Source organism: Lissotriton helveticus, chromosome 7, assembly GCF_964261635.1.
Source record: "Lissotriton helveticus chromosome 7, aLisHel1.1, whole genome shotgun sequence".
Lineage (NCBI taxonomy): Eukaryota > Metazoa > Chordata > Amphibia > Caudata > Salamandridae > Lissotriton > Lissotriton helveticus.
In genome coordinates this window covers 403,865,269-403,888,128 of record NC_136068.1, presented here as the reverse complement: position 1 = coordinate 403,888,128, position 22,860 = coordinate 403,865,269, and the positions used below count along the sequence as shown (strand labels likewise).

General features: G+C 48.1%; 1 long non-coding RNA gene across 1 annotated transcript in view; it reads right to left on the bottom strand.

The window, feature by feature from the left end:
* LOC144766789 (uncharacterized) overlaps positions 1-20,350 on the bottom strand; it is a 130,350-nt gene extending 110,000 nt beyond the window's left edge. Inside the window, exon 1 of the long non-coding RNA XR_013597929.1 lies at positions 20,264-20,350. This is a non-coding gene — a long non-coding RNA (uncharacterized LOC144766789). The remainder of the gene's footprint in view (positions 1-20,263) is intronic.
* Between the last annotated feature and the right edge of the window lie 2,510 nt (positions 20,351-22,860).

Here is a 22,860-nt window from a genome sequence, read left to right as displayed (position 1 = left end):
GCTGAGTGATACTGAAGGGGTGCTGAGTCATGATGAGGTGGTCGTGCTGGACAAATGCTCAGGTGGGCCTACACTGATGACGAGTTGGTGCTGCGGTGGTGCTTAGATGATGCTCAGATATACTGAGGTGGCTCTGAGTGATGCTGAGGTGTGGCTGAGTCATGCTGAGGTGGCTGTGCTGCACTGATACTCAGGTGGTGCTGCACTGATGCTGAGTTAATGCTGCACTGATAATGAGGTGGTGCTGTGCTGATGCTGGGAGGGTGCTGTACTGATGCTGAGGTGGTGCTGTGGTGGTGTTCCAGTTATACTGAGGTGGCGCTGAGTGATGCTGAGGTGTGGCTGAGTCATGCTGTTGTGGTGTAACTGCACTAGTGCTGAGGTGGGGCTTTTCTGGTGCTGGGACGAGGCTGCGTTGGTAGTGGTGCACTGGTACGGAGGTGGTGCTGTGCCGATGATAAGATGGTGCTATGCTGATGTTGAGGTGGTGTGCTGGTGCTGCGCTGATGCTGAGTTGGTGCTGCACTGGTGGTGGTGCACTGATGAGGAGGTGGTGCTGTGCTGATGCTGAGAGGGTGCTGTGCTGATACTCATGTGCTGAGTGATACTGAGGTGGTGCTGAGGTGGTGCTGATGCTGATTGAGTGTGGCACTGGTGGTGGTGCACTGATGAGGTGGTGCTATGCTGTGGTGATGCAGATGTGGTGCTGAGTGATGTGAAGGTGGTGCTGAGTGATGCTGTGATGGTGCTGAGTCATGCTGAGGTGGTGCTGCGCTGATGCTGAAGCGGTGCTGCATTGCTGCTGAGTTGCTGCTGAGGTGGGGCTGAGTTGTTGCTGTACTGATCGTGATGTACTGATGAGGATGTGGTGCTGTGCTGATGCTGAGGTGGTTCTGTGCGGATGCTGAGTTGGTACCGAACTTGTGCTGGTGCACTGATGAAGTTCTCAGATGGTGCTGAGTGATACTGAGGTGGTGCTGAGTGATGCTAAGGTGGTGCTGAGCGATGTTTGGTAGTGCTTCGGTGGTGCTGTGCTGGTGATCAGGTGGTGCTGCACTGGTGCTGAGGTGATGCTGCACTGTGCTGAGGTGGTGTTGCACTAATGTTGAAGTAGTTCTTGTGTTGGTGCTGAGTTGCTGCTGAGGTGGTGCTGGTATTGAGGTTGTGATGTACTGATGTTGTGGTGGGGCTGTGCTGGTGCTGAGGTGGTGCTGTGCTAGTGGTGGTCCACTGATACTGTGGTGGTGTTGAGTGATGTTGAAGAGATGCAGATGTAATGCTGGGTGATGTTAAGGTGGTGCTGAGTGATGCTGTGATGTGCTGATGCTGAAGTGGTGCTGCATTACTGCTGCGTTGATGCTGAGGTAGGGCTGAGTTGGTGCTATACTGATGGTGAAGTACTGATGAGGATGTGTTGCTGTGCTGATGCTGAGATGGTTGATACTGAGGTGGTGCTGTGCTGATGCTGAGAAGGTGCTGAGTGATGCTAAGCTGTTGCTGAGTGGTGCTGACATGGTGCTGTGCTGATGCTGTGGTGGTGCTCAGATGATGCTGAGGATACTGAGGTGATGCTGAGTGATGCTAAGCTTGTGCTGAGTGATGCTGACATGGTACTATGTTGGTGCTGAGTTGGTGTGGTGGTGCTTAAATGATGCTGAGTGATACTGAGGTGGCGCTGAGTCATGCTCAGGGGTGGTGCTGCTCTGGTGCTCAGGTGGTACTGAGGGGGTACTGAGTGACGCTGAGTTGCTGTGCTGATGCTGCGCAGATGCTGAGATGGTGCTTCACTGGTGGTGGTGACTGATGCACTGAAATGGTTCTGTGAGTCATGTTCAGGGGTGGTGCTGCGCTGGTGCTCAGGTGGTACTGAGGGGGTACTAAGTGATGCTGAGGTACTGTGCTGATGCTGCGCAGATGCTGAGATGGTGCTTCACTGGTGATGGTGACTGATGCATTGAGATGGTGCTGTGCTGATGCTGAGGTGGTGCTGTGGTGGTACTGAGGTGGTGCTGTGCTGATGCTGAGGTGGTATTGCGATGATGCTGAGTTGGTGCTGCACTGCTGATGGTGCACTGATGGGGAGGTGGTGCTGTGCTGATGCTGAGAGGGTGCTGTGCTGATACTCATGTGCTGAGTGATACTGAGGTGGTGCTGAGGTGGTGCTGATGCTGATTGAGTGTGGCACTGATGGTGGTGCACTGATGAGGTGGTGCTATGCTGAAGTGGTGCTGTGGTGATGCAGATGTGGTGCTGAGTGATGTGAAGGTGGTGCTGAGTGATGCTGTTATGATGCTGAGTCATGCTGAGGTGGTGCTGCGCTGATGCTGAAGCGGTGCTGCATTGTTGCTGAGTTGCTGCTGAGGTGGGGCTGAGTTGTTGCTGTACTGATCGTGATGTACTGATAAGGATGTGGTGCTGTGCTGATGCTGAGGTGGTTCTGTGCGGATGCTGAGTTGGTACAGAACTTGTGCTGGTGCACTGATGAGGTTCTAAGGTGGTGCTGAATGATGTTTGGTAGTGCTTCAGTGGTGCTGTGCTGGTGTTCAGGTGGTGCTGCACTGGTGCTGAGGTGATGCTGCACTGTGCTGAGGTGGTGTTGCTGGTGATGTGGTGGTGCTTAGATGATGCTGAGGATACTGAGGTGGTGCTGAGTGATGCTAAGCTTGTGCTGAGTGATGCTGACATGGTGCTATGCTGGTGCTGAGGTGGTGTGGTGGTGCTTAGATGATGCTGAGTGATACTGAGGTGGCGCTGAGTCATGCTCAGGGGTGGTGCTGCGCTGGTGCTCAGGTGGTAATGAGGGGGTACTGAGTGACGCTGAGTTGCTGTGCTGATGCTGCGCAGATGCTGAGATGGTGCTTCACTGGTGGTGGTGACTGATGCACTGAGATGGTGCTGTGCTGATGCTGAGGTGGTGCTGTGGTGGTACTGAGGTGGTGCTGTGCTGATGCTGAGGTGGTATTGCGATGATGCTGAGTTGGTGCTGCGGTGATGTGGTGATGTGCTGTTGCTGAAGCGCTGCACTGGTGCTGAGTATTACTGATGGGGTAATATGCTTGTGCAGAGGTGGTTCTCAGGTGGTGCTGAGTGATACTGAGGTGGTGCTGAGTGATGCTAAGGTGGTGCTGAGCGATGTTTGGTAGTACTTTGGTGGTTCTGTGCTGGTGTTTAGGTGGTGCTGAGGGATGCTAAGTTGGTGTTGCACTAATGCTAAAGTGGTTCTTGTGTTGGTGCTGAGTTGCTGCTGAGGTGGATCTGTGCTGGTGTTGAGGTTGTGATGTACTGATGCAGTGCTGGTGCTGAGTTGATGCTGTGCTGGTGGTGGTGCACTGATGCTGTGGTGGTGTTGAATGATGCTGAAGAGATGCTGTGCTGGTGCTGAGTGATACTGTGGTGGACCTGAGTGATACTGTACCGGTTCGGTGCTGAGTGATGTTGTGGTGGTGCTGAGTTGCTACTGCGGTGGGGTTGTGCTGGTGGTGGTGCACTGATGTGGATGTGCTGTTGAGGTGTTGCTACGCTGAGGCTGAGATGGTGCTGCGCTGGTGCTGCTCTGATGCTGAGTTGGTTCTGCACTGGTGGTGGTGCACTGATGAGGAGGTGGTGCTGATGCTGAGACGGTGGTGTGTTGATGCTGTGGTGGTATTGCATTGATGCTAAGGTGGTGCTGTGCTGATGCTCAAGTGGTGCAGTGCTTGTGCTGAGGTGGTGCTGAGTGATGCTGAGTTGGTGCTTAACTGGTGCTGATTTGATGCTGCACTGGGCGATTTCCTGTTCAATCCTTCATGTTCAAATAAGCAGTTGATGGGTATGTCTTAAATGTGCATGGCGGAGCATTGCGCTCTCTTGCATTGGATTGCATGTGCTGGAACTGCAGAAACAGGTTCACAGAAATTTGATGGGTCAAAAGCTGTTGTAGGCACAATCACAACAAGCATTGGCATAGCCAATAGGTCTTGCCTTTGGGACCTTTTATGTTTTAGCTATGCAGTACATTAACCTGGGTGCTACAACATCTACTGTTCTTTAATATGCAAGCTTTGACACTAATGGGCATATTATTGAATTGCACTGTGAAGTGTGTATTTAAAGTGTTATTTTTGTATAGCTGGTAGTCTGAACTCGTATATCTTGAAGGGCTTTTCATATGCTATGCGAAATTACAGCAATACTTGGTCTAGAAATAGCAAAGACAAATGCAATGCTGTTTATCGAGTTACATAAGCAGGGGAGAACTAACATAACAGATGCAATTAAAAGACTTAACTGGAGCCTTTTGTGCCTCCTGCTCTAAGTCTAACACTGTGCCCCTTGTAATAACAGCATGGTGATAATATTGAGATTCCGAAGGGATGAAATATTGAAATACCATACCAGTGACCAGCATGGCCAATAGGACTCGCCTTTGGGACCTTATAAGTGTTTAGCCATGCAGCACATTATCAACCACCGGGCAGATTTCTGTAATGAAAGTAGTACCTATGTAAAGTGCTCTCTTTCTTTCTCTCTCTCTCTTTTCTCCCTCTAACATCCACAGAGGTCAAGAGGTCATTGAAAACAGCTATCAGCCTGCAGCTTGGGAGATTTTGTGGTTAGACAATCAGATATTTCTGTGAATTTCCCAAACCTTCTAAATGAAAGTTCTTCTATTCGTTCTGCACTCTCTATGCAGCCCAACACTACTGCACCCTGCTTTACTCATTTCACATGAGTAGTTAAGACTCCTCGATAACACCGCACATATTCAACGCCGCCCGAGGTCAGGCCCTACCCTAAGGACACCTAGGCGTGCGTTTCGTCTAGGAGGGTGGGAACAAGAGTTAACTCAAATTTGACACGTGAGCTCACATTTCTGACCAGAAGAACATGCTTCGAAATAACAAAAATGTCGGACCTTGTGGTAGCGCTCTAGTGTTCCGACACCGGAACAGGATGTTGTGAGACAGGAAGCGGAAGGCGGCCATATTGTTTGCTTGGCGCCGACTGCGAACAACAGCCAAGCCCCGGCGCTCCGGAATAAAGACTTACTTAAGCACATAAGTCTTGGTATCTTTCATTATTACAATGGCGACGAGTTGGGGGATTTAAATACCCGAACGCTCACGCGACACCCTCGCGAGCGCACGCATCTAGCGTGAGACACCGAAACATCACCGGAGCGCGGCAGAGGAGCCGAGGCAAAGCAGCAAATTGGCGCGAAAGGGAACCAGCACACCCTCAAGCCAGAGTGGAGCCCAAATCTGCTACCAGGGCCCAGAAACGGACACTGCCCAGTGGGACCGCACCCAGAGTGGGAAGAGAGCACAGCAGGGCATCGGAGGACACCCACAGGGAGACATTAAGGTACCAAGCTCAATATATCACAGTGGGCCCTCGTTAGTGTCCAGGCACCCAAGCAGAGCGGCGCACGCTGGCGGAGACTGCAGGCTCATCGCGTCCAGGGACAGCAGGCAGCTCGCAAGCAGCATCTATCCCCACTAAGAGTAGACTAGGGGAGGACAGCGAGGAAGAGAACAAGGAGGACGACGGAGGGGGACAAGACGCCCCGGGAAGTCCGGCCAGACAGACAGTCACTGTAGCTAAGGCCAGGAGGAACGCCCCAGCCATGGCCAACCAGAGCACGTCCCTCACCCAACTGGTTCCATTCCTAACAAAAAGTGGAGAACCGCAAAGAAAATGGGAAGACTGGAAGAGGTACTTTCTTAACTATCTGGAGGCACTGGAAGAGGAAGGTGACACCCCATTTACGAGCAAAAGGAAAAAGAAGATTTTGCTTCATAACTTAGGTCCAGAAGGGCTCAGGATATATGACACCATTGTGAAAGGTGAGAGAGGCGCAGGGGACCCTGAGGTGTTTGATCATGCTATCGAGGACTTAGACGCACATTACAGACCTGTGGTGTGTGTCGCCATTGACAGATTCAACTTCTTTCAGAGGAAGCAAAAAAGCGGCGAGTCTGTTGACGAGTACGTCGTAGCATTGCGGAAGTTAGCTCTCACGTGCAAATTTGGGGGACTGCATGATGAACTCATCAGGGACCAGATTATCATGCATACTTCCAGTTCTCACATACAGGAGAAATTGTGGGTGAATGGCGACGCTCCGCTCAAGGAAATCTGGGCGATGGTCAAGAAAGCCGAGCTATCGAGAAGGTGTGCTCAGGCAGCGAAGAGAGACGCCCAGGAGTCGCAAACTGTATGCAAAGTAATGGCGCCAAATAGAAATGACCGTTGGAAGCAGAATGAGACACGGAAGACCCAGGGAGGAAATAGAGCTGATTTCACCGCCAGACCACAGGCGGATAACAAGTCACACAAAACAGGGAAAACCCAGTGTTACAGGTGTGGTAGCAATGCCCATCTAGGAAACGACAAGGCGTGCCCCGCCTTCAGGGCCAGATGCTCCTACTGCAACATCTTTGGACACTACGAGAAGGTGTGTCGCAGGAAACCAAAAAACGCCGTGGTGCGCTTGGTGGACCAAGATCAGCGAGATGATTCCAGTGATCAGGAAGACAAGGTGGAGGAAGAGGAATTCCTGTACATTGATGTCCAAATTCTAGAAATGGATGGTTCCAACTCAGATAGACCCCGGCTCGACATGCACATAGGGGGGATACCCCAGGAGATGATCGCAGACAGTGGAGCGCCCATATCCATTGTTCAAAGACGAGTATGGGAAGACAACTTTGCGTCAAGAATCAAAGAAACGCTCTTACCCATGGATGTGAGGCCGGTTACATACACCGGACAAAAGATTCCCATGTTGGGATACTGTCCACTCACGTTTGAATTTAGAGGCCGTCACGCGCAGTGCAAGCTGTATGTCGCAGAGAGAGGCCCGTCCGTGCTGAGTTGGAAAGACCAAGGAGCATTGGGGATTCAGCTCAACCCGGGTGGTATTGAGAAAATCCTACTCATGGACATGGAGGTCAAGGAAGATGTGCAGTTGTGGCAGACGACGTATCCCAAAGTCTTCAACGGGCAGATTGGTGAACTGGGCAAGTACACACACCTCATCAAGCTGAAAGAGGGAGCAGTGCCGGTGGTGCACAAAGTGAGGAACATCCCCTTCCGCAGCAGAGAGGCAGTGCAAACAGAACTGGACAGGCTGGAGAAGGAAGGTGTCATCAGGGCGATTGAGAGCGCGGAGTGGCTATCTCCCCTGGTTGTAGCCCAAAAGCCCAACGGCAAGGTACGTCTCTGCGTGGACCTAAGAGAATTAAACAAGAACATTGTCATAGACAAATTCCCTCTGCCACGCATCAATGAAATGTTAGCAAAGACTAAAGATGTCACATGGTTCTCCACGGTGGACCTGTCGTCGGCCTACCATCAAGTGAAGCTTCATCCGTCGTGCAGCCACCTCACATCATTTATCACACCATTCGGGTGCTACAAGTTCGTGAGGATGCCCTTCGGCCTAGCTTCAGCCGCGGCTGTTTTCCAGAAGATCATGCACAAACTCTTAAAAGACCTGAAAGATGTTCTGTTCTTCCAGGATGACATTCTGGTAATGGGGAAGTCGAAGCAAGATCACAACGTGAAACTGCACAAAGTGTTACAGAGATTGCAAGACAACGGGCTGACCGCCGAATGGACAAAATGCAATTTTGGAGTCCAATCTGTCACGTACCTTGGCCATGAAGTGAGTGGACAAGGAATAACCCCCAAGAAGTCAAACATGAGAGCCATTATGGAAGCGCCCACTCCGGGAAAGAAGGAAGATGTTCGGTCATTCCTAGGAATGGCCGAGTATTACAGCAAATTCATTCCACATTTTGCAACGAAAACACACTATATTCGACAACTGCTCAAGGAAAGAAATAGATTCCAGTGGGGAAAAGAAGAGCAAATGGAATTCGATGCACTCAAGCAAGAAATTGGCAAGGCCATTCCCCTCAAAGGATTCGACCCAAGCGCAGAGTCCATTCTCACCACGGACGCCAGTGACCGTGGCCTAGGGGCGGTGCTGATGCAGAGGGCGGAATCAGGAGAGATGTCAACTATCAGTTTCGCCTCCCGCTCGTTGGCCCCCAATGAAGAGAAGTTCAGCGTGGTGGAGAAAGAAATGCTGGCAGTGGTCTGGGCGGTGGAGAAATTTAGGCAATACTTGTGGGGAGCCAAGTTCCTAGTGAAAACCGACCACAAACCCCTTGTTCGTGTCCTGACATCCAGCGGACATGATCATGCGACACCCAGAATCGCCAAGATGACCCTTCGGCTATTGGACTTCGTCTATGAGGTTGAACACATTCCAGGGCCACAGAACAAAGTTGCTGACTTTCTTAGCAGGGCGGCAGCCATGGACGAGGCGAGGAGCGGAGAGAAGCAAGATTGGGAAGGCTACGTGGTGACCACCATCCAGGACACAGAGGAAGTGATAAGCGCCCAAGACTGGGAAAAGGCCTACAAGGAAGACACAGACCTAGAGGCCGTGAAAGGATACGTTGTCCATGGATGGCCAGAAAAAAGACACTTGAAGGAGGAATTGAAGAGATACTGGGAGGTCAGAGAGGAGCTGTCATTGGCGGAAAATCCAGTGTTCCTACTCCGAGGAGACAAGGTGGTCCCGCCCCAGAACATTATAGAGCATCTGATGTCTTTACTACATGAAGGGCATCAAGGGATTACGAAAACGAAAGCCCTAGCCAGACAAGCATACTGGTGGCCAGCCATCGATGCGCAAGTAGAACGGCATGTACGCACATGCGAGTCTTGTGCTAAGTCAGACAAGTCGCAGAGCATGCTGAGACCGCCTTTGGGGAGATTCCCGATTCCGGATGGCCCGTGGGAAATGTTGTCGGTGGACATAATGGGTCCAGTCCTGGATAAGGAGGGTACTCAGAAGTACGTGGTAGTAGTCATTGATAAGTATTCTAAATGGCCAGAACTACAAGTATTGGAACATGCGGACACTGAGGCGGTAATACGTTTCTTGCGTTCCACGTTTGTCAGTGAAGGCATCCCAAAGATCATCACCTGCGACACCGGCCCCCAATTCACATCAGAGAAGTGGATTGCCTTTACCAACAGGAACGGCATCGAAGTGAAGCACACCCCGATCTATCACCCTGCGGGAAATGGCCAAGTGGAGCGCTTTAATCGGGTGATAATGGGCACAATACAGGCAGCCATTGAGGATGGTATGGACTGGGAAAAAGAGCTCGAAAAGATGATTTGGGCATACCGCATCACACCAGGGAGCACAGGCTACAGCCCCTTCAAGATCTTAAGAGGTAGAGAGGCCTTCACCAAAGACAACGCAGCATGGAGGAAGTTGGTTGTCCAGAGCAAGTGGTCACCGGCGGTGGTCAGGAAAAATTTAGAGAGAGCACAAGAAGTCTACACTGCTCATTACAACAGAAGACGAAACACTCGAAGTACAGAACTAGACAAGGGAGATTGGGTGAGGGTGAAGCTAGCCATCATGAAGAAAAAAGGGGAAAGCAAGTTCTCACCTCCCCTCAAAGTAGTGGAGCCCTATGCCCGGTCGGCCCTCCTGAGCGACGGAAAGATATGGTCTATGGACAGAATGGCAAGGTGTAGCAAGATACTGAAGTGGGAAGAGGAGACGGAAGAAGGAACAGAGCATGTCTTCGAGGAAGGAGAAAGTGAAGGTGGAGAAAGGCAAGGAGAGAACGTTGATAGTGCAGAAGGACAAACAGTAGGTGAGGAAAGCGAAAGGAGAGAGAAAACAGAAGGAAGAAGCAGAAGCGAAGAAGGTAGTGAGAAGAAGGCAAAGGACAGAGAAGCAGAAGGTACGAGAGAGCGGACGGAGCACAAGACGACAGGAGGAGAGAGAAAAGATGAGAGAGTGGAGACTCGAGTAGGAAGAAGAGTTAAGGTACCTGAGAGATTCAAGGACTATGAGATGGACTGGAAGTAAGACTTTTGTAAATTTGTTTATTGTGCATAAAGGGGGGAGATATGTGGTAGCGCTCTAGTGTTCCGACACCGGAACAGGATGTTGTGAGACAGGAAGCGGAAGGCGGCCATATTGTTTGCTTGGTGCCGACCGCGAACAACAGCCAAGCCCCGGCGCTCCGGAATAAAGACTTACTTAAGCACATAAGTCTTGGTATCTTTCATTATTACAGACCTCACACTCGCCCTTCGCAGGAACCACTACACTGAGCTCCGTCTGACTGAAAACACACTTCAGGCTGGCGGGAAACAGCTAATCAGAACCCCATGTTGGGGCAAGGCCTGACCACATCAGCAGTCATTTCATTCTGACAAGGGCAAATGTGATTCAAACATAACATTCATATTTATGTTTGACAGAAGTGAAGAATTGCATTGCCCTGGACACGCACGCACCCACACGCAGGCACACACACACAGAGGCATTCACATACACAGGGAAACGCACACAGGCATGCACACATATACAGAGGCGCACACACACACAGGCACACACACACAGATGCAGACACATACGCACACACACAGACGCACACACACACACACACACATGCACACAGAGACACACATGCACACAGACACACACATGCACACAGACACACACAGATGCCACACACATGGACACAAACACACAGGCACACATTCATGTTTCCGTCCGCGAGGCTGTGAGAAAGAGTTAATTCCAAACTCCCTGAGCGTTCAAATCTAAGACAAGAGCAGAATTTTCTAGAAAAAAACTGCTACATCCGAGGCTCCGGCAGGAAGTAGTGTAAGAGCTCCAATGGACTGAAAACAGCATCACACCAGCAGAAAAGACTTAACCAAAACTACACGTTTAAAAAGAAGCTGTAACAGTGTTTATTGTATTCTGACTACCGCAAAAGTTATACAAAAATAAAATCTGCCTCCTGGAACCTCTGACGCCAGTCTCCCCTTTTCACCAGGGTGGGTGGCGGGTGCAAGGACTGCTGGACTCCGCTTTTCACCAGGGCGGGGGACGGGTGCAAGGACTGCTGGAGTCCGCTTTTCACCGGGGGATGGGGGCGGGTGCAAAGACTGCAGAAGGGGCGGACCGGAGTTGGCAACGAGGCCAACAAAAGGAGGTGCAGGGCTGGTTAATGGAGCGGGGAGGGGATTGGGGGGCTCTTCTTTCACTCAGCACAACTGGGCCTTGCCGAAGAGCGTGTCAGGCAGGACAAATGCACACACATGTCATGCACACACACACACACACACATGCAAAAACACACTCACAGGCACACACAGATGCACACACAAACAGAAACAGTTGAGCATTACTATGCTGATCATGTTAATGATCCCAGGTTGGCTGTGTGCTTTCTGTCCCTGGACTGCACAAGGAGGGTTAATAGGTGCAACACGCTCTGAAAAACGACCAAGACGTGTTAATATACCGCTCACACAAAATACGACAATTTCCGGACAGGTATGGGAGGGCAGTTAATAAACAATCATGCCGGCTAGACCCATTTACGGAGTCTGGGGGCGACGGTCTGCAGATCGCACATGTGAGGAGACGGGGAACACTGCCAGGGGGGAGAACCGCCACTGCATTAATTGCACATCTGGTTTCAGGATGATGACATGCTGAACATTAGGTTTCATTTTGACCCCTCCTGATTATCAGAAGGAAACCAGAGGACCCGAGCTGAATGTCTACAATCTATTCTACGCTGCCGTAGCAGCTTTCTGATATTCGGCTGCATTGCCCTTCATTTGTGTTTAGTCTCGCAGACATTTCCTGCCAACAACTAATGACCAGTTTCCTTTTGTTCTGAAGCGGTCACAGGTGCCAGGTGTCCTAGATGCTCCTCTTAGCTCAGGAATGCATGCGTCCCGCGCGCGGAGTGAACATGCGCACGTGTGCCAGGCTGCAACCCTGAGAATAAGAAGCCTTCAATGCAACTAATGCTGGAGTGTGAACGTCGACAATCTGCACCTGCGAGGGCGATACCTTCATACCAACTGCACGTTTGCTATGCACTGCAAGGTTATGTTATGTTATGTTATGTTATGTTAACAATGGTTTGTATAGCGCACTGACACCGGTTGGTTTCCTGGCGCTGTAGAGACAGAGAACAGTCCGAGTAGGAAGCCTGCGGATTTAGTAGTATGCTTGTTGGTAAAGCCAGGTCTTTAGGGATTTCCTGAATGACATGAGGTTGGGGCATAGCCGGATCTCGAGGGGGAGGGCATTCCACAGACGAGGTGCCAAGGTGCCAAATCTGCAGCCGCCCAAGCGTTTACGTTTAAAGGATGGAATTTGTAGAAGGCATTGGTGGGCCGAGCGAAGGCTTCGGGACGGAACATACTTTATAATGAGTTTTGTGATGAAATTAGGGCTTTTGCAATAGAGCGCTTTAAAGATCATGCAACTGACTTTGAAGGTACAGCGTTGAGCGACCGGGAGCCAGTGAAGTGTTTTCAGAAGGGGGGTGGCAGAATGTGGGCATAGGCTGGGTTCACTGTCTTTCTAGCAAATTGCGTTTGTGGACCGAGCCTGTATTTTATCTGTGTCACTTGATGCTGGCAGCATAAGGTAACTGCAGTAGTCTGAAGTGCCCCACAGTCACCTAGAGTTGACATGGTTAATCCTCTCATACACGTATACAGCGTGTTTCCCAAAAATAAGATATTATAGGTCAAAATCTAGGCTTGACAGTAATTTTTTTCTTCTTCGCATTATGGCACATGAATAGACAAGACTCGCTACCCTGGAGAACAGAATTCCAGAGTTTAGTAACTTAAAAATGGAAGCTATCGGGCACCTAGTCTAGCCCTTTTGATCTAACTGATTTCAAGACAACTCCACGAGGCCAAATGTAGAGTTCTGGTGGGAATGTACTACCTAATACAATCGTGTGCGCCTCGTGCTGAAAGGAGGCAGCAGAGGGAGGGGAGCGAGGAGGGGGCCTGCGCCGGTTTCCCTTGCGGGAGCGAGCAGGAACCATCTGTTAATTACTAACAGATGGTTTTGAAAGCTTGCTCCCGCAAGGGAATCGCCAAACGTGCACGCGTTGCCATTCAAAGCAATGAAATGCGTGCACGTTTTTGGCAGAAAAAGGGAATCCATGGCTAAAGTCTTTTTCCTAAGCAGCGCATGCACGCTGCATAGGCAAGACCTAAAAAATGCCATTGTGTACAGAACCCACAATATATCTGTCTTTGAATGTGCATACAACCAAAGCTTTCATTAAATTATCTGCATCAAATGTAATGTTAAATTATGAAATACAGAAACTATAGGCAAGGGCTGTTGAACCACAAAGCATGAGGTATAGAGCGTTAGGTGAATGTTGTTGATCATACAACATGGGCACGGCTTGCACACCATGTACACAAGGTGCGGCAATATCACAAGCCAACTCGCTAGCTTTCCAGAAGACCAAACACATGATGCAGCCATGCCCCCCTCTTTTAATCATGGCATTGGAAGGGGTTTTAAGCACCATAAGTATATTATGTACAAAGAGATAACGTCAATGTCCCTACAATACAAGAAAAAAGCACACTAGCAGTGTATTTTAACAAAGTAAAACCAAACCAACAGAAGGGGTTAGAAATCCCCCTAACAATAGTTTAAGAAACAGGTTTCTGAAATTAGAAAAATTAAACAAAACAGAACTATCGAAATGGTGGGATGGAATTACACTGAAGAACTTTTTAGGCAACAAGCATATTCTGAGTATCAGGGTTTTTGTCATTACGATGTTCCTTTACGTCGGCCCTTTCATGGTGGTGAACCAGCCATGAAAAGGCTGGTGGAAAGAGACTTTAGGGGCCCCTAGCGGGCTCCCCTTGGCATTCAGACACAGGACCTGGGGATATCCCTGCACCATGTGGCAGGTGCCTGCCACGTGGTGCAGGGACATGTGCAGTGTCACTTTTTTGCATTGCGGCTGCAGCACCCGCCGCATGCAAAATATAGGCATTGCAACCGCCCTGGTGGCGGTTGCAACAAAATGCCTACTGCAGTACTGCCGACAGCCTGTCGGTCGTTCCCAACCCCTGATAGGGTGCCATCGTAATTGGGCCCTATGTTCTGGAAGCACATTGTAGCATTCATGCTCGAAAGACATTGGCGAAAGCAATATAATCCGATTGACAAACTAATTTACAAAAGCGCCTTGGCCAAGTATAAACAGCTAATATTTTCCGAAATAAGCAATTACTATGTCACTCAAATCAATGCGGCAAACAATTCTACAAAAAAGCTCTTTCAGGTGGTTAACCATCTTGCTAACCCCCCAGACCCACCGGAAGAGACTTCCCAAGCACTGTGCAATTCCTTGGCAGATTTCTTCTCAGACAAAGTCACTTCCATCTTCTCTGCCTTTGTTCCCCAGCCCTCCCATTTAAATAACATTTCCGGGAAGGATTCCACTTCCAACTCCCCTTCCTTTCTTGAATTTCGCCTGGTCCCTTCTGAACCAATTTTGCACCTAATTTCTACCAATAAATCAGGCTCACCCATGGACCCTTGCCCACCATCCATTCTTAACCTCATTCCAGAGGTTATCACACCAGCCATATCGAATATCTGAAACACCATGTTCCATACTGGCATCTACCCTTCCGTTTGGAAGAAGGCTATTATCAGGCCACTCTTAAAAAAACCTCTCTTGATCCCGCTATTCCATCCAGCTACAGACCCATAGCAGGTCTCCCTTTTCCAACTAAGATTTTGGAAAGTATAATGAATAGACAATTATCTGAATTCATTGAAGTTAACCACTTGCTGGACGACACCCAATTTGGCTTCAGGCAAGGACACGGAACCGAGACGGCCCTTATAAAAGCTGCTGATGAGATCAGGATGACCCTGGACAAAGGCGGGGCGGCAGTTTTGATACTGCTTGATTTGTCGGCAGCCTTTGACACGGTCGATCATACCACCTTGATCGATCGTGTCTCAGCTATTGGCATCAGACATAAGGCTAAAGATCTCATCGCCTCCTTCCTGGCCAATCGTTCCCAAGCCGTAAAATTAGGTCCTTACTTTTCACCCATCTTTTCCCTCCCATGTGGAGTGCCGCAGGACTCCTCGCTAAGTCCGACCTTATTCAACATCTATGTGTCGGACTTGGCAAGGGTGATTAAGGCACATGGCATCAGTCTTACAACTTATGCTGATGACACCCAGCTGGTCCTATCAGTTTATCATGATGGCGACACAGTTGCAGCCAACTTTCGAGAGGGAATGCTGGCCATTAGCACCTGGATGTCATCCAACTGTTTAAAAGTGAACTCGGAAAAAACTGAGATTATGACATTTGGGAAGCTAGAATCGAGTTGGTCCCCTCAGTGGTGGCCAAATGACATGGGCTTTCCACCCCAACCTGTAACCAAAGTCAGAAACCTGGGCGTCATATTTGATGACAGACTGCTTTTCAATCACCATGTTAACAAGGTGGTATCCACCTCCTTCTTTGCACTAAGAAAAATTAAAAAACTTCTGCCCTACCTCCCTGCTTCGGCAGGGAAAACCCTGATCACCTCCCTCATCTTCTCTGGAACTGATTATTGCAACGCTCTCCTTCTTAACGCACAGGAAAAGGTTCTAAATAAACTCCAGCTGGTGCAAAACGCCTCAGCAAGGGTCCTCTTGGGTCTTCCCAAACGTTGTTCCATCTCCCCATTCATCCGCCAGCTTCACTGGCTACCTGTCAGGAGTCGCATTAAGTTCAAGGCACTTTGCATCGCCTACAAGGCCATTAATAACTCTGACCCCCAGTTTCTCAAACATGCCTTCCGTCCATTTGCATCATCTAGAACACTTCGTTCAGCATCTGCACATCTCCTGAATGTACCACGAACTAACAAAGTCAACTGGGGCGACAGATGTTTTGTTGCTTCCACAGCTAGACTGTGGAACGCTCTCCCCCTCAGCATCAAAACCAGCCCAACCCTCCTTAGTTTCAGGAAGCAATTGAAAACCTGGTTGTTCACATACTAGTTGCACTCTTTTGTTTAGTTTCTTATTCTTTAAAGCGCCGAGACACCCCCGGGTATTTGTGCGCTATACAAATTGCCAAAACATAAACATAAACTTGCTAATATTTCCATTGAAGAAAGAAAAGCTCTCAGAGATCTATGGGGAAATAAATTAATAGTAATAACGGAAGCGGATAAAGTAGGGAATATTGTTGTGATGCACAGGACAGTTTATAGTAATGAAATCAAAAGGCTACACCCCTCTCTTCAGCCTCCTATGACAACCTGGGGTTCTGCTGGAATGGTCCAACTCGAATAGGCTGGCCGTGGTAAATGTTTACTCAAGACCAGTAAACATAACACAGGAGTCGGATACCATTGACCAACTCTCGGTTTTTCTCAGTGATATCCCCCAAGGCACACTGTTTCTAGTGGGGGGCGATTTCAATTGTCACTTCGAGCCCCTCCCAGGCCTATTGGATGGACTGTCCCAGGAGGAGGACGCCTTGTGGCTGGTACCTCCTTCGACAGCCCCGCCCCCCCTAGAGCCTGGTCCCCTCTAGCTCTGCAAATCACTGCCCTAACTCTTAAGTGTGGTATACGGGCCTGCAATGGCCGCAAAAGCTCTGATATTCCACCCAAATGCACATACCATAGAGAGGGCAGGGAGTCCAGACTAGACTACATCCTGGTTCAACTTCCCTTGTGGCCGCACATCACTGATTTCAAGGTGATAACCAGGGAAGACAGCGACCACAACGCATTAGATTTGGAGTATGCCATTCCCAACTTGGAAGCTAGAAGAGTTGTGCTAGATGACGTTGTCCGAGGGCTGGCGCTGTCAAATAACAGAAGGCGAGTGAGGTGGGAAAGGTTAGCCTCCAACCCGGAGAAGGTACGTGGATTATATGCCCGGCTTGTACCAACTCTAGAAAAGATCCCCACAATAATGGAGCTTTCAACTACCCAGGAGATACATAGGGAACTAGGGAGGGCAAATGAGAGTCTTATCGAGTCTGCAGCCGAAGTCCTTTTTACCACAGGAAAGAGGCGGCCCTTTGATTGCCCTAACTGGTACAATCAGGCCTGTCGCAAGGGTAAATCGAACCTTCTGACAGCGATTAAGGTTGGGGCAGACAGATCATTAATCCGTGAAAGAAGAAGGGAGTACAAGCGCCTAACAACTAATGCCAAAAGTGAATGGGAGTATGAAAAATGGGAAAATCTTAGTATTTCTCTGGCCACTAGGGACTCCCGCAAATGTTGGCGCATTGTCAATACGGGGTCCATGGAGTTGGCCTCGGCAATCGAGCCCAACATTTCAGCAAAGATCTGGCAGGATCACTTCCAGTCCCTTTATAAGGTCGCAGATGGTGTCATTAAAGACACTCCTCGCAATTTAACCGCAACAGTAGAGGGGGATCTCTGCACACAGGGAGAAGTGCGAGCAGCTATCGCAGGACTGGCACCAGGAAAAGCGCCAGGACTGGATGGCCTGCCGGGTGATTTATTTAAACAAGAACCTGACGTATGGGCCCCCTATCTGGTCTTGTTATTCAATGCTGTCCTAAGGGGCATGGAGGTCCCATGTACTTGGCTGGGCGCAGAGATTGTTCCCATATTTAAGAAGGGATCACCTCTGCTCCCAGCCAACTACAGGCCAATTAGTCTCATAGATGTGCCCCAGAAGCTGTTTGGTAGACTGATATTGGATCGTCTCCAAAACTGGATGGAGGAATTCGCTATTCTTAGTCCCTATCAGGCGGGATTCAGAAGAGGGGTCTCCACTACGGACCAGATCTTCCGCTTGATTCTTCTGTATTGGAAGACTGCGGTAATCGAGGGCGGCAGCTTGTACACGGTATTCGTGGACTTGCGAGCCGCCTTCGATTTAGTACCGAGAGACAGACTCTGGACCGTATTGCTGGAGATGGGCATTCCGGCTGACATTCTGAATATCCTGATAAAACTACACGAGGGAAACTTTGCACATGTTAGGTGTGGAAGGGATGGGGCACTCTCAGACAGATTCCCCGTTGACAGAGGGGTGAGACAGGGGTGTGTACTTGCACCGACCCTGTTTTGCCTCTTTGTCAACAGGGTGATCGCTCACCTGACCAAGATGGGTGATATTGACGCTCCTAAGTTGAACGGCAGCAGGGTGCCCGCCATTATGTTTCCGGATGACACCCTGCTGCTGTCCAAGTCCCCCATGGGAATACAAAGGGTACTGGAGGGGTTCTCAGCCTTCTGCATTGAACGGGGGCTTGAGATCAATGCTACAAAAACCAAATATATGATCCTCAACACCCCCCCCTTAACACGCCCCAACCCTACTATAGGTTCACTAAGATTAGAGAGGGTATTTACCTTCGAATATCTGGGTGTAACCATTAATCAGGACAGGACGTGGGATGCCCATCGGAATAAGGCTAGCATGAAACTGGCCCAGCTAACGGGTGGCATTTGTAGGATGGCAAGTGGATCAACCTATAAACCACTTGGTCCCGCCCTCAAAACTTATAAAATGCTATACGGAGGGGAATTGTGGGGCCATACTTCCGTACAAAATCTCCAAACAACCGAAAATAAATTCATTAGACAGTTGGCGGCATTACCTGTAAGTATCCCACTTCTTCCGCTGAGACTTGATTTGGGTCTTAGACCCATCTCGGAGGAGCTGGTATTAAGACCATTAATCTTCTGGCTCCGTATCTGGTGCACACCGGAACTTACGAACTATAGGAACGAGCTCCAGGAGATTCTTGGTCTATCTAAATCAAGACAAATCCCATGGCTCAGGTTCATTAAACAAACATGTGAGACATTGGGCAGACCTGAATTATGGCTAGATCCAGGTAATGCATGTAGGTGGATCCCACACAAATGCCTTACGAGGGATTTCTTTGAATTGAAGTTATCAATTACAAAGGGGAACATACGGGAGGGGTCTTTGACAGACTTGTTTATCAAATCCAAAGACTTATACCAACTTGAATGTGTGCTAGATAGCATTGCTCCCGTCCTCACTAGAAAATTATTTTTGCAATGACGCTATGGCATACTTCCTATTAGGGCATTCACAAACCACTGGGCCCAGTCCCCTTTTGCCGAACAGTGCCCGTCATGCTCACATAATTTGGAAGATGAATTGCATATTATATTTTTCTGTGAGGCTTACCAAAGATCGAGGAAATATTGGCTTCTCCCCCTTCTTAAAAAACTAGGTTTTACCCGATACCTTCCTGCATATAGAATTTTAAAGACAGATCTTTCACCTATGACTGTCTTTTCTGTAGCAAAATTTTTAACTGCGATGTGGCGCATCCTCTCCCGCCTTTTAAAGACGAGGTAGAGCGGAACAAAGGAATTGCACTGATGATTTTTAATTGTAACATATGCTAAATGTTTTTAAAGATCTGCTTCTGGAATGTTTTTTAACGATGTTTAATGTATTTCATTTGCACTATCATTGAAAATATGTCTGTACTTCTTTTATGATCTTAATCGATCGAAATAAAGATTGAAATGAATGAATGAATGAATGAAATCAGAAGACAAGTTGGGATGCAAGCTGGTACAGGAAACTGGCCGGTAACCCAACCTGGGATGCTGGTAGAGTGATTGCAGACAAACTGTTTTCTTGAAAGGAAATGGGATTGTTGAATGAAAGAGAATTCAAATATTTACACGACACAAACCACAGATTTCCATTTATCTACACACTTCCTAAAATTCATAAAATCTTAAGATAAAACCCCAGGTTGACCTATTGTTTCCAGCATAGGTAGCTTGAAAGAACACCCTTCAGAATTTGTAGATATATTCTTAAAACCGCTGGTGGTTAATTTACCTTCTTACATCCATGACACCATGGATGTATTGAACAAGCTGCAGGATGTGGTGTGGGAAGAGAACATGAGCTATGTCACATTAGATGTAGTAGGATTATATACTTGTATAGAGAACGATCGAGGACAGCGAGCCTTGAAACACTTTTGAATAACTACTGTACACTTAATCGTCATTATTCGATCTATTGCTGGAAAAGAGTATAATCTTTGCGATTATTGAACAATCTTTTATTTAATTTAACTCTCCTTTTCAACTGTCGTCAATGTCCCCACATTTTGAGAGAAGAAGAAAAAATCTTCCAAAGACTTTCGTACTTTTATTTACTTTACGTATTTGGATCTTTAATTTGATGAAAACGTGTCACCTTTTGTGAGCGGTTTGAAGCGAGGGGCATTCTAAATATGGAGGTGATGCGGCCAGTTTATGTTACAGGGTATTATAATTCAGTGCTGAAAAACAGATTATTTGTTAACTTCAAACACTGATGGTGTCATTTTATTTCACCTCGAGTGCATACAGTGCTTACCTGCAGGAATTGGAGGTTCAGAGCTGCGTCGGGTGCTAGTTCAGGTAATTTATCTCTTTCCTTCCTCTACCTCTTGCGCAATGTCATTAATGGCACTGGGCACCAAGAGGGAAGAGACCAAGAGACAGAAAATGGCCAATCACTGCATGGCTTGTTATAAAGCTAAACGGTGATTGGCCCTATTCTGTGACACTATTTTGAGCCTCCCAACCCCACGCTGCCTCTTGTTCAGCAGCAGAACAGACGCTTACCTTGGACATCCTGAGCCAATCCAGACACTGTTTATGTTTGAAACAGCATGAGAGCAGCTTTAAGATTGGCTAGAGCTATGAAACACAAAGCTCCTTGGGAGACTTGGATAGCTGTGACTGTGCTCCCACCTTCCCCAGCTCACTAATGTCAGAGAGGGGGAGACGGCCTCTCAAGTGTGCATGTCGTGCAGGACGGTGAAAGGCACATGTCCAACTTGGCATGCACACTTCACTGCACTTGAAAGGGAGTGACCCACCTCTGCATTCAAAGCCCCACCCCTTCCCGCCCTAACCCAGGAACAAAAGGCATCCACAAAACTGAAATAAAAGCAGCACTGCTGTATGGTAAAAATAAAAAAAATGCTATATTTAATAGGGGCAGAGGGCAAAAATACGGAGGGTTCATGCCTTTCCGCCATCATAGAGAAACTTCCCCTGGTTTTTGTTCCTAGTGACACCTTGAAAAGGAGCCAAACTGGATACTAAAGGTAGTCCTGGTAAAACTGTTTCCATTGCTCTAAAACGTCTGAGGCCGCAAATACAAATGGGCCAAGGGGACCCCTGTGGTTGGTGTCGTGTCTCCCGACCCAGGAAGATGTGGTGTCCGGTGTCCCCTCGCCTCTGTCCTGTCCCAGGGTCCTAGTGCCCTTGTCCTGGGCACGACAGTTGGGTTATGGCAACCAGTACTGCCCTGAAAGCACCCCCTACTCTGCATCCCACCAGAAAAATAAACGAGCGGTAGAATAGCCAGTAATGCCCTGCAATGAATTCCTTCTGATGTTCTTTATAAATAGACAGTACTTACCACTGAAGTGGCCTTAATCCAATCAAGGGCTAGGAACCCTGCATTAGAGTGTGATACACAAGAGCAAGTGGATGGTGGAGGGTGGGTGGGACAGCTGCATCAGCGCTTTTATTTCAATACATTTTTATTTGAATAGATTTTTATTGGTTTTTACAATAGCAATACCAAGAAAAAGGCAATACAAAAGAAAACATAACTGCAATAAAATGTCATTAGTCAGAATGGATAGAAGGAAGTAGTTCTGATAATGACCTTGGGCACTGGTTTTTACAAATGGCAGAAATAACAAACCAAAACAGATAGGTGTACATATGCTTAGCTGCCTGTTGTAGGCAGGTTACAAAAAGTGCAGATGAGATGGCAGAGATAAAATCCCAAAACAGATAAGTGTGCACTTGCTGGGCTGCCTGTTGTAGTCTGGTATCCATCAACCCTTTTGGGTAGGTCTAAGTAGTGTCAAGGGGATCCGAAGTACCAATTGTGAAACTATGTAACTTAGCATTTAACACTCCTATTACATCTCCTCTGTCCTACTTTAGGCATATAAAGAGGATAAACAACCATAGTAAATAAATAAACAAATAGCTGATTAAAATAAAAGAACCAGCTCGGGGTCAAAGAGTATTCCTGCTAACTGCATACAGCCTGTAACTCTGAGATCTAACAGTGGTTTGATAGGGTGGCCGTAGCTCAATCCATGTTGGTGATAGGGTGGCCGTAGCTCAATCCATGTTGGTGATAGGGTGGCTGTAGCTCAACCCATGTTGGTGATAGGGTGAGAGAGAGAGAAATCTGTTTATTTAGACCGTGGTCTTTAAACTTCGAGTTCATATAAAATTAAAACATTACAATCCAAACGGTAACAATGATACGTAATGATCTCTAAAATCACACAGTTGCATTTCTAAGTTGCTCTACTTATACATTTCTAGTAAAACCCTAGCTACTATAGGCCCATATATTTCAGTATTCCCAAATTTAAAAGTCAGTTAAAATGTTAAAAACATCTAAACTTGATACAATAAGCATTTACAATCTTTAAAAAACCCTGTACAAACATCATTATTATTTTACAAAAGTTAAGACCATTTGAACTAGACGTGCATCGGACTTTAATAATGTCTCCTGCAAAGGTAGGTAATAAAATGAGTCACAATACTTTCTTGAGCTTTTCCCTGGCCAAACGGTTTATACCTCTCAGATAGTTCCCTGGTGCAATTGATAGAGTGGCCGTAGCTCAATCCATGTTGGTAGCTGCCTCAGGGCTTTAAACGGGCAGGTACCTTTAGTCACTGACCACCAGCAGTTCTCATCTGGCAACAGGGCTAGCGAGTACTCTGCTGCTGTGCCTTCCTGTCCATTGCGCCGCTTACTGCTGCCCTTGACATTAGGCACAGCTGGACCTTCGGTAATTATGACTCTACTGCTCTGTAATCCTCTTAGTGCAGAATCCTGTTAATGAGGGAAGCTGAGCTGAGCTGAGATGAGAAGCAGCAACTGCAGTCTGAGCGATCAGGGACCTAGCCTCCTTTCAACTAGCT